The following is a 12843-nucleotide window of genomic DNA, read 5'->3' on the forward strand; positions in this document are numbered from 1 at the left end:
TTAAGGTTAAGTAATAGGAATAATGTCAGGGTAAGAATAATATAGATGAGTAGGTTAAGTATAGTGATCGATGGATTATAAATAATGACTGTGGTTATTCATCCTATATGAGCAATTGAGGAGTAGGCTATGATTTTTCGAATTAAAGTTTGGTTGAGACCCCCTCATCCTCCAATTATGATTGAAAGAATGGCAGAGCCTAGTAAAATGTTATGATTAATTGATGGTGAGATTTGATAAAGAATAGAAATTGGGGCTAGCTTTTGTCATATTAAAAGGATTATTTCTGTTAACAAAGAAGTACTTTGAAGTACTTCTGGAACTCAAAAGTGGAAAGGGGCTATTCCTAGTTTTATTAACAGGGCAATTAATATTAGAAGAGATGCAATTGGGTTAGTTAAATTTATGATTGATCATTGGCCTGAATTCATAAAGTTAATTAGGGCGGATATTATTAGGAGTATTGATGCGGAGGCTTGTATGAGGAAATATTTTGTGGTGCCTTCAGTTGATCGAGGGTTATGTGGGTTAATGATGAATGGAATGATGGCAAATAAGTTTATTTCTAGGCCTAATCATGCTGTTAATCAGTGTGAGCTGAATATAGTTAATATTGATCCTGAGATTAGTGTTGTTATAATTAGTAATGATGCTAGTGAGTTAATGAGTACGGGAAGGATTAAAACCAACATTTTCGGGGTATGGGCCCGATAGCTTATTTAGCTGACCTTACTATAGAATGTGGTGTAATGGTAGCACAGAGAATTTTGAGTTCTTAGGTGTAGGTTCAAGTCCTAATGTTCTAGAAATCAGGCCTTCAAAAACCCTATGTATAGCAGAGCATGCTTAGAGTAGACTAACAGATATGGAAGCTGAAGCTGAGCCCTCAAATGTGAAAACACAAAGGAGGAGAAACAGTTATAAGAAGAAATTAACAATGGTACATGAAATGTGAGAAGCATGAATGTAGGAAAACTAGACATTGTGAAGAAAGAAATGGAAAGCATAAATATTGACATATTGGGTATTAACAAAATGAGATGGATTGGCATGGGACATTTTGAATCACATGATCATATGATTTTTTTTATACTGAAGATGAAAAGGTGAGAGAAAAAATAGGGTTGCTTTAGAGGTTAAAAAGGTCATTTCTAGATCCATTTTGAAATATAATATTGTGAATGACAGGATAATATGCATTCACATACAAAGAAGACCTGTTAATACCACTATCATTCAAATTTATGCACATATAATCAGAGCCAAAGAAGAGGAAATAGATGATTTCTATCAATTATTACAGTCAGAAATCAATTGAAGCAAGATGCATTAATAATAAAGGGTGACTGGAATGTGAAAGTTGGGAACCAGGAAGAAGGATCATCAGTTGGAAAATATGAACTTGGTGACAGAAATGAAGCTGAGGATAGAATGATAGAATTCTGTACAATCAGTGATTTATTCATAGCAAATACCTTTTATAAGAAACATAATCACAGGCTATACACATAGATTTCACCTAATCGGATGCACAGGGATCAGATCAATCACATCTGTGGAAGGAATAGCTGAAAAAGTCCCATTATCAGCAGTGAAAACTAGGTCAGGTGCTGATTGTGGAACAGACCATCAACTACCCATATCCAAGTTCAAATTAGAACTAAAGAAGTTTAAATCATATCCATAGAAATAAAAATTTGATCTCGAATCTATCGTCCATGAATTAAAAACCCAACTCACAAATACATTAGAGGCCTTGAACACTAATGAACAAAGACTAGATGAGCTGTGGGAAGATATCAATAATAACATTCATGAAGAAAACAAAAGTCATTACAAAAAGGAAGAAGAAAAAACCAAAATAAATGTCAGAAGAGACTCTGAATATTGCACTAGAGCGCTGACAAGCCAAAGCAAAGGGAAGAAATCAAGGAATTAAAGAGCTGAAAAGAAGATTTCAAAGAGCAGCTCAGGAAAACAAGGCAAAAATATTATAATGAAATGTGCAAGAAGCTGGAATCAGAAAATCAAAAGGGCTGAACTCGCTCAGCATTTCTTAAGGGGAAGGAAATAAAGAACAAATTCATGCTTCAAGTTGCAATGCTTAAAGATGCTGTAGACAGAGTATTTAATTATTCAAGAGGCATTAAAAGAAGATGGAAGGAGTATACAGAGTCATTGTACCAAAAATAATCGGCTGACACAGAAGAAACATCATATGATCAAGAAGCAATGGTGATGAAGGAGGAAGTTTAAGCTGCTCTGAAGGACTTGGGAGGGGGGGAAATCCCTAGGAATTGATGGAACACCAATTGATGCATTTCAAAAAACAGATGCTGCCCTGCGTGTGTTCACCAAGTTGTGCCAAGAAATCTGGAGGACAACTACTTGGCTGACTGGAAGAGATCCATATATATTCCCATTCCAAGAAAAAGGTGACCCGACAGTGTGTAAATTATTGAACAATATTACTAGTATCACACTCTAGCAAAATCCTGCTGAAGATTATCCAGAAATGACTGGAACAGTACATTGACAGAGAAATACAACAAGCTGGGTTTAGAAGAGGCCGTGGAACGAGAGACATTATTGCCAATGTCAGATGGATCTTGGCAGAAAGCAGAGAGTACCAGAAGAATGTCTGCGTGTAATTGACTATGCAACAACATCTGACTGTGTAGATCAAAACAAATTGAGGAAAATAGGAATCCCAGAACACTTGATTGTGTTTATGCAAAAACTATACCTGGAGCAGAAAGCAGTCCTCAGAACAGAGCAAGGAAACACTGCATGGTTCAAAATCAGGAAAGGGGTGTGCAGGGATGCATCCTGTCCCCATACCTTTTCTATTTGTATGCAGAACAGATAATTAAAAAATCAGGGCTTTATGAGGAGAAATGTGGCATCAAGATTGGAGGAACAATCATATGCAGATGGTACAATCTTGCTTCCTGAAATTGAAGAAGACCTGAATCACTTGCTGCAAAACGTCAAAGACTGTAGTCTTCAATATGGATTGAAACTCAACATCAAGAAGACAAAGATTCTCACCACTGAGCCAATTGGCAGGACCATATTAGATGGAGAAGAGATTGAGTTTGTTAGCAATTACAGCTTGCTTGGTTCTACAATCGACACTTAACACCAGCAGTCAGGAAATCAAAAGATGAATTGCATTGGGAAAATCATCTGTCATGGACCTCTCCAGAGTGCTAAAAAGCAATGTTGTCAGTCTTGAGACAAAGGTGTGTTTAATCCAGGCCGTGGTCTTCTCAATTACTAGTTATGCTTCAGAGAGTTGGACAATGATTAAGGATTACAGAAAAACAAACAATGCCTTTGAGTTGTGGTGTTGGAAAAGAGTCTTGAACATACCATCAACTGCCAAGAAAACAAATAGGTCTGTCTTGGAGAAGGTGAAACCAAGTGTCTCCTTGGAGGCTAGGATTTTGAAGTTGTGTCTCACATACTTTGGACATGTAGCCAGGAGAGATTGGTCCTTGGAGAAGGACATCATGCTCAGAAGGATGGAAAGATAGCACAGAAAAGGAAGACCTGGGATGAGATGGATTGATACAGTATCTGGGGCAATGGGGGTTGATGTGTCAAATTAGTGAGACTGGATCAGGATAAGAAAGGGTTCAGAGCTGCTGTACAGAGGGTCACTATAGGTCTCAAGCTATCCAAAGGCATATAATGACAACATATTATGTTGGTTGTGTTTTGTTTGTTTTTTAAGCCTCTTATTTAGACTCAACAAGACATCAGGAAGGGCCTTTGTATTTAAAGTTGGTTATTATATTTTGGAGAAACATTCTGCTAAGTGACAGCACTCTTCTGTCAATATCTTGTACTGAGGTAACCTGTGGTTGCTGTGATTCTGAATCTTGTGCCATTGGGATGTTGAATGGCATAACTATTATCCAGGATGGACAGTGTTTGGTGGAGCTTCCAGTTTGGAAGCAGGTTTGGAAGAAGGAGTGGCATCCACTTCCTGAACAACATGTCTCTGGAAACTATGAACTTTGAGAAAAGAGAATTATAGAAAGGCTTCAGGTCTTTTGTTCATAGGGTATGAGTCATGCTCTACTTGATGGCAATCAACAACAATCCTAGACCTTCTGCAGCAAGTGCCTCAGGTCCTTTTCAGTTTCAACAAGTAAAGTTGTGTTATCTGCATATTGTAGGTTGTTAAAGAACCTGCCTCCAATCTTGATGCCAAATTCCGTCTCATACAGCCCAGTCTCCTGGATGATCTGTTCCGCATATAGATTGAGAAGGTATGGAGATAGAATGCATCCCTGATGTACACCTTTCTTGTATCTTTCCTTGCTCTGAACTGACAACTACCTCCTGGTATAAGTGTAGGTTTTGCATAAGTACAATCAAGTGTTATGGGATTCTCATTCTGCTCAGAGTTAGCCAGTTTGTTGTGATCCATAGAGTCAAATGCCTTTGAATGAAACACAGATAGGCTTTTCTCTATTACTCTCTGCTTTCAGCTAAGATCTGTCTAACATCAGCTATACTGTCCCTAGTGCAACAGCCTCTTCTAAACTCAATCTACGTTATCTGGTTGTTCTCTGTTGATGTGTTGTTTCAGTAGTTTTTTGGTTTGGTGGGGTTTTTTTCTAATAATTTACAGCAAGTTCTTGCTTGCATATGATATTAATGATACTGTTCAATAAATTCCACACTCTGTTGGGTCACCATTTTGGGGAATGAAAATAAATATGGATCTCTTATAGTCAGGTGGTTGTCTTTTACACTTCTAAGCACACCTCATGAACATGTTCAGGGCAACATCTGTTTGCTGAAATATATCAACTGGTATGCTGTCAGTTCCTGGGGCCTTGTTTTTTTGCCAATTCCTTCAGAACAGCCTGAACTTCCTCTTTCTAGGCTCTTGATCATATGTTGTTCCATTAAATAATTTTGTGTTAACCAATTCTTCTAGGTGCAGTGACTCTGTACTCCTTCCATCTTCTTTCGATTGCTTCCTGGATCATTCAACATTCTGCCCTCAACAACCGTAAGTATTACAACTTGAGACTTGCATTTGTTCTTCAGCTCCTTCAGCTTAAGAAATGTTGAGCTAGTTTGTCCCTTTTGATTTTCTAACTCCAGCTTTTTACACATTTTATTATAATACACTGTCATCTCACGCTGCCCTTTGAAATTCTCTATTCATCTCCTTAACTTCTTGATTTCTTCCCCTTACTTTGGCTTCTTGGGGCTATAGTGCAATATTTAGTTTCTTCTGACATCCATTTTACTCATTTCCTTTTCTTCCATCTCCCTAATGACATTTTGCATTCATCATGTATGATATTCTTAATATCCTCCCACAGCTCAGCTCATCTTCACTTATGGGTATTCAAAGCCTTAAACCTGTTCCTAAGATGGTCTTTAAATTCAGGAAGGATAGACTTGATATCAAACTTTTGTTCTTGTAGGTTTGATTATATTTTCTTTAGCTTCAATTCGAACTTGCATACGAGTAGTTGATGATCTGATTCACAATCACCACCTGGCCTAGTTTTCATAGCTAATACTGAGCTTCACCTATGATTTTTCCCATAGATGTCATCAATCTGATTTCTGTGTAGAGATAAAATAATTAAATGGGAAGATACTGTTTTGTCTGGCTTCTTTAGTTTAATATTATATCTACAAGATTATTGATGCTGTATATATATATAGTGGTTTATCATTGACTCAGTGTATAATATTCCATTGTATGAATATACTGTCATCTATTTATTAAATATATGGTTGATTAACATTTAGTTTGTATCCAGTTTAGAGCTACAATAACTATTCAGCTGTAAATATTTTTGTGCATATTCTATAGTACATATTTGTATACATTTTTCCTGTAACTATATTTAAGAGAGAAATTTCTGGGTCACAGATTATACATATAATTGACATTTGCCAAGGCTATCCATGTGGCAGCAGAAGTCCCCAAGACAGAGAAAAGAGTGTTGATTAATTTTATTTTTTGTTTTATTGTTTTTTAATTTATTTATTTTTCATTTCAATGAACATCTACAGAGATTTTGGAATTCCATTCCTTCATTGTTGCACCCTTCTCCCCGCCTGCTTATCCCAAGAAACATTGGTGGTAGGATGGAGATGTGAGGCAGAAAATGGAGAAAAGTACTTAGTGCATTAGCTAGCAAGTTCCTTCTGTGAGCAACTGAAACTTGGTAAAACTCAGGTATTAATCTGTTATTGGCTAAGAGATGCTTTGAGAGGTATTAATTCTTTGGAATGAGTAACTTCCCCACCTTAGAGCTGAGTTTGCTTCATAGTCAGCATATATCTTTTAGATGAGAGAATAATCAACATTAGCAGCAGCCCAAGGCAGAGAACTTAAAAGTGTCCATGCAGAACCTATACCTGGACCAGGAAGCTGTTGGGTGCACAGAGCAGGGGAACATGGTATGGTCTAAAATTGAGAAGAGAGTGCATCAAGGCTGTATTTTCTCTCCATATGTATTCAGCCTGTATGCTGAGCAAGTTATCTGAGAAGCTGGGCTCTATGAAGACGAATGCGGCATCAGGATTGGAGGGAGACTCATCCATAATCAGTGTTATGCAGATGACACAATGTTGCTTGCTGAAAATGAGGACTTGAAGATTTGTTGCAGAAGATCAAAGAATATAGTCTTCTGTATGGATTGCATCTCAATATCAAGAAAAGAAATATTCTCACCACTGGACTGATAAGCAGCATCATGATGGATGGAGAGGAGATTGAAACTGTTAACAGCTCCATCTTGCTTGGATCCACAATTAACACCCTTGGTACCAGCACCCAGGAAATAAAGATACACACTGTACTGGGACAATCTGCAGTTAGGGATCTCTCCAATTATTGAGGAATAATGCTGTCAATTTGAGGACTTAGGTATGTCTGATTCAGGCCATGGTCTTTTCAATCACTTATTATGCATCTGAGAGCTGGACAATGAATAAAGATGACAGAAGAATTGACACATTGAGCTGTGGTGTTGGATAAGAGAACTGTACATCCCAAAGCTGGCCAAATGAACAACAAATATTTCTTGGATAGGGTATAGCCAGAGTGCCCTTCATAGGCAAGAATGATGAAGCCTCACCTCACATACTTTAAGCATATTGCTTGGAGGGAGGCTATTCCATGGAGAAGGACATGATGCTGGTAAGGGTAGAGAGTCAGCAAAGGAGAGGAAGATGCTCGGCCAGGTGGATTGACATGGTGACTGCTGCAAAAGGCTCTTGTAGGTCAGGAAGAATGAGGATGGCATAGCATAGGACAGGGTTCAGATATTTTATTCATAGAGTCACTATGAGTTGTACTCGGCATGACAGCACTTAAAAACAACAACAATATAATAATTTTTACCATTTCTATTACTAGTCATCATTCCCATCATATTCTGTACTTCTCCGCTTGCTTCATTAATTTATTGCAATAGCCACATTGAATGCACACAACATGCTCACAATTAACAGAATTTATTAGAGAAGTAACAGTTTGCAGCTAAGAATCAGATCAATTTAAAGCTGATCTTGAAGTAACAGGAAGAATGTAGGATATAATTTTCAATCAGGATAGGTTTTCTTTGGAACTGCTAATGCTGGGCTCCATGTGGGTTCAGCCCCTGCCCTGCAAATATTAATACCTCTTTTTTTGTTGTTATTGTGTACCATTGAGTCAGAACCGAACCATAGCCAAACTTCCAGCAGATTTTGATGGCAATTTAATTACAATGAAGGAGACTACCCATGTTTCTCCTGTGGAGGTATCTGGTGCATTTGAACATTGCAGGGCAGCAACTACAATTAGGCCATCAGAGTTCCCACAGTAAATGTACAGATGCAATCCATTCTTCCAGGAAGTCTCCCATCAAAGGTGTCCGACTCTCTGTCTCTGTGGTTATCAATTCAGAGCCATCTGTCAGTCCCATGCCACTGCTATCTATTGTCTTTGCTACCTCCAGTATTCTAGTTCTCTAGTATCAGAGGGGATATAAAATCAAGAAATTAAGTAGCTAAACAGATGATTTCAAAGGGTAGCTCTGGAAGACTAAGCAAAGTATTATAATGAAATATGCAAATATTTAGAGTCAGAAAATCAAAAGGGCAGAACTCGCTCAGCATTTCTTAAACTGAAAGAATTGAAGAACAAATTCAAGCCTTGAATTGTAATACGTAAGGATGAACATTAATGTTCTTTTGGCAGAACATTAAATTATACAGGAAGCATTAAAAGAAGATGGAAGGAGTATACAGAGTCAAGGTACCAAAAGGAATTGGCTGACACAGAAGAATTTCATGAAACAACGTATCAGCAAGAGACTGTGGTGATGAAGGAAGAAGTTCAAGATGCTCTGAAAGAACTGGCAAAAAACAAGGCCCTAGGACTTGATGGCATATTGATTGACATATTTGAACAAACAGACGCTGTCCTGGATGTGCTCAATAAATTGTGCCAAGAAATCTGAAGAACATCCACCTGGCCAACTGACTGCAAGAGATCCATATTTGTTCTCATTCCAAAAAATCTGACTCAACAGAGTGCAGAAATTATGAAACAATAACATTAATATCACATGCAAACAAGATTATGCTGAAAATTATCCAAAAATGACTGGAATAGTACATCAACAGATAACTGCCAGATGTGCCAGTTCTTTATAGCTTAATGTTAGATGGATGTTGACTGAAAGCAGAGATTACCAGAGGAATGTCTATATGTGTTTCATTGACTCTACAAAGGCATTTTTTTGACTATGTGAATCACAACAAACTGTAGCTGACTCTGAGAAGAATGGGAATCCCAGAACATTTGATTGTGCTTATGTGAAACCTATACTTGGATCAGGAGGTAGTTGTCAGAACAGTGCAAGGGAACAGTGCATGCTTCAAAATTGGAAAAGGTGTATGTCAGGGATGTGTCCTATCTCCATAACTTTTCAATTTATATGCAGAACAGACCATTGGGGAACCTGGGCCTTATGAGGAGGAATGTGGCATCAGGATTGGAGGAAGAGTCATCAACAACCTGTGTTATGTAGATGATACAACCTTACTTGCTGACACTGAGGAGGACCTGAAGTGCTTGCTGCAGAAGGTCAAAGACCTTCAATATGGATAGAAGCTCAACATCAAGAAAACAAAGATTCTCATTATTGGGCCAATTGGAAACATTATGATAGATGTGAAGAGAGTGAGATAGTTAACAGAATCAATTTTCTTTGCTCCACAATCAACACTCTTAATACCAGCAGCCAGGAAATCAAAAGACAAATTACATTGGGGAAGTCTGCTGTCAGGGACCTTCCAGAGTACTGAAGAGCAGTGATGTCAATCTGGAGACTAAGGTGAGCCTGATCTAGGCCATAGTCTTTGAAATTGCTTGCTATGTATCAGAGAGTTGGACAATGACTAGGGATGATAGAAAGATAATTGAGGCCTTTGAGCTGCGGTGCTGAAAAATAGTGTTGAATATACCACGGACTGTCAGGAGAACAAATAGGTTTATCCTGGAGAGGGTGAAATCAGTCTGATTCTTGAAAGTAAGGATTCTGAAGCTTCATCTGACATAATTTGGACATGTTGCAAAGAGAGACCAGTACTTGGAGAGGGACATCATGCTTGGAAGGGTAGAGAGACAGAGAAAAAGAGGAAGCCATCAATGAGATGGGTTGATTCAGTGACTTAGGTAATGAGGAGAGTAAATGTGTCAGAGACAATAATGTTGACACAGGATATAGTAGGCTTCAGGGCTATTGTACATAGGGTCACTATGAGTCGCATAACAATAGTATATGCTGGGTGTAGGAAGTTCTCTGCACAGGAGACTTAAATACAAAAAACAAACTTCACAATCAGTTCTTCATGGCAAAATTAACTAATCCTTTCCATGGATCACAGGAACCTTATGTACTAGAAAAGCCTAGCTAATCCTGGCTAGAGTTTTACATACCTAATTTGCACAATTACATCTAATCATTTAATAAGAGTTTCAAGGCTATGGTTAAAATGTTTATATAAAAGTACTTCATTATGCCACAGTGGTCTTCCACATGTACTATGAGATACTAAGAAGCTATGGGTTAACAGTATTTACTATAATGGTTGAGTTGAAGACCTAAAGGAAAATACTTATGTGGCAAAAAACAACAGTAAAATAAAACCCAAAGTAGTCATCAAGATCTAAACCAAGTGTCCAAGTTAGTTTTAGATCAGATATGAGCAGTTATGAGGAAAGCTTGGACCTGTTGATGTTGTGTTAGTAGTAGAGTCGGAACTACCCCACAGTTGACCTTGAGTGGATTTTCAGAGGCAGTGAGTCACAGGGGAAGAGATTGCCCATTCTTCTCCCATAGTGGATCTGAACCATGAGCCTGGGAATCTATAAAAACTGTGTCACATACAACCTTTAGCCTGAATGCCTTTGGACATAAAAAGGGACCTAAAATTCTGTCCACTAGTTGAGAGAAGCAAAAAAAATCTTATCATATATGTATTCTGGTCAAAAGAAACTGTCTATGAGAAACTAAAACCTCTAGGCCTATGTCATAGATGAGCATGTGGCCTGAATTTATATTATCACCTATACAAAGTTGCTATGAGTCAGAATCAATTTGATGTCAGCCTTTGGTCCTATTATTTAGAAACAGTAAACAAAGAAAAAAATCAGCATTTGAAACTGCTCCAGAATCACTAAAATTCCTTAAACATTTGTCAGAAATCTCAAATCTCTCTTGCTTTTGTTATGTGCCTTCAAACTGACTATAAACTATAGTGATCCAATGAACAATGACTGAATCTTACTCTATCCAGAGACGACTTCACTACCTCTGACACACTTGACCCCATTGCCACAGTCACTGGATAAATTAATCTCATCCAGGGTCTTCTTCTCTTCTGCAGTCCCTCACCCTTACAAGGATGGTGTCCTTCTCTAAGGACTGGTCCCTTCAGGCAACATACACAAAGCATGTGAAACAGGGCTTCAAAATCCTTGCCTCCAAGGAGTAATCTGGTTTCACTCTCTCCAGAACTCTCACAGTTTGTTCTCCTGGTAGCCCATGGTATGTTCAATACTCTTCTTCAAAACCACAACTCAAAAGCATTGATTTGTCTTCTATCGTCCTTATTCGTTATCCAACTCTTACATGAATGGCAAACAATTGAGAAGACTATGGCCTGGATCAGACAAACCTTAGTCTCTAGACTGACATCATTGATCTTTAGCATTCTAGAAAGATCCTTAATGGCAGATTTTCCCAGTGCAACTTGTCTTCTGATTTCCTGACTACTGATGCCAAGAGTGTTGATCATGGATCCAAGCAGATGAAATTATCAATTTTAATCCTTTCTACATCTGTTGTGATTCTGCCTATTGGTTTGGTGGTGAGGATCTTTGTTTTCTTGACATTGAGATGCAATTCATATTGAAGGCTGTAGTTTTTTACAATCTGCAGCAAGAGCTTCAAGTCCTCCTCAGTTTCAGTGAGCAAAGTTATGTCATCTGCATAACATGGGTCTTTTTATAAGTCTTTTTCCAATCCTGATGCCACATTCTTCTTCAGAAAGTCCAGCCTCCCAAATGATCTGTTCTGCACACAGATTTAAAAGGTGTGGAGACAGGATGTATCCCTGACACACTCCTTTCTTGATTTTGAATCAGTGTTTGGATAACAACCTCTTGGTCTAGATATAAGTTTCACATGAGCACAATCAGGAGTTCTGGGATTTCCATTCTCAATTTTAGCCACATGTTTTGTGATTCACACAGTCAAATGCCTTTGCATAGTTGATAAAACACAAATAGACATCCTTCTGATACTGTGCACTTTCAGCCACAATATAGCAATTATATCTCTAGTGTCATGGCCTCTTCTAAATCCAGCTTGTATTTCTGGCAGTTCTCTGTCAATATATTATTAGTACAGTCATTTTGTTTTCATAATCTTCAGCAAGATTTTGCTTGCATGTGCTATTAATGATATTGTTCAATAATATCCACATTCTTTAGGACCACCTTTTTTTTTGGGGGGGGAGAATGTGAATAAATATGGATTGCTTCCAGTCAGTTGGCTAGATAGCTGCCCTCCAGATTTCTTGGCACAACCTGTGAGTTCATCCAGGGCTGCATTTGTCTGTTGAAATATTTCTACTTGTTGGTATTTCACCAATTCCTGTGGCATTATTTTTGTCCACTTCCTTCAGAGCAACTTGAACTTCTCCCTTTTTATTATCAGTTCTTGATTACATGCTACTTCCTGAAAAGGTTCTGTGTCAGAAAATCCTTTTTGGTACAGTGACTCTGTGTATTCTTTCTATCTTCTTTGATGCTTCCTGGATCATTCAATATATTACTCATAGTATCTTTTAAATACTGCGATTTGTGGTTTGAATATGTTCTTCAGTTCTTTCAGTTTGAAAGGTTAATTGGCAGTTTCCTACTGCAGACAATCTAGTCTCACTCTCACTAGAAACTTCTAGGAGGTGGTATAGGACACACCACTTGCCTTTGAGTTGACTCTAACTCATGCAGACCCCATGCATGATGCCTATGCCTTATAGTGGCGAGTTTTTCATATTTAGATCACCAGATCTTGCTTCCAAGGTTCCTCTGGGTGGCCTTGAACAGACAATCTGTCAGTGAACAGCAGAGTGTACTGTTTGTATCACCCAGGTTGGATGATACAAACCACTCAGTACCACACAGTAGAATTATCCCAACTGAAAGTATTTCTCTTTCAATATTTATATATCAATTCCTATGAATTATTGATTGAGATTGTATCCTAGGGAAACGTCAGCTCTTTCAGCTTCTCC

At 38.1% G+C, this 12843-nt stretch overlaps 1 pseudogene; it reads right to left on the reverse strand.

Moving 5' to 3' along the window:
• The window catches only part of LOC102843528, a 56730-nt pseudogene that overhangs the window by 10911 nt on the left and 32976 nt on the right, over positions 1-12843 (reverse strand).

Source organism: Elephantulus edwardii, unplaced genomic scaffold (assembly GCF_000299155.1).
Source record: "Elephantulus edwardii isolate Elephantulus edwardi_28Jun2011 unplaced genomic scaffold, EleEdw1.0 scaffold00393, whole genome shotgun sequence".
In the NCBI taxonomy this organism is placed as follows: Eukaryota; Metazoa; Chordata; class Mammalia; order Macroscelidea; family Macroscelididae; genus Elephantulus; species Elephantulus edwardii.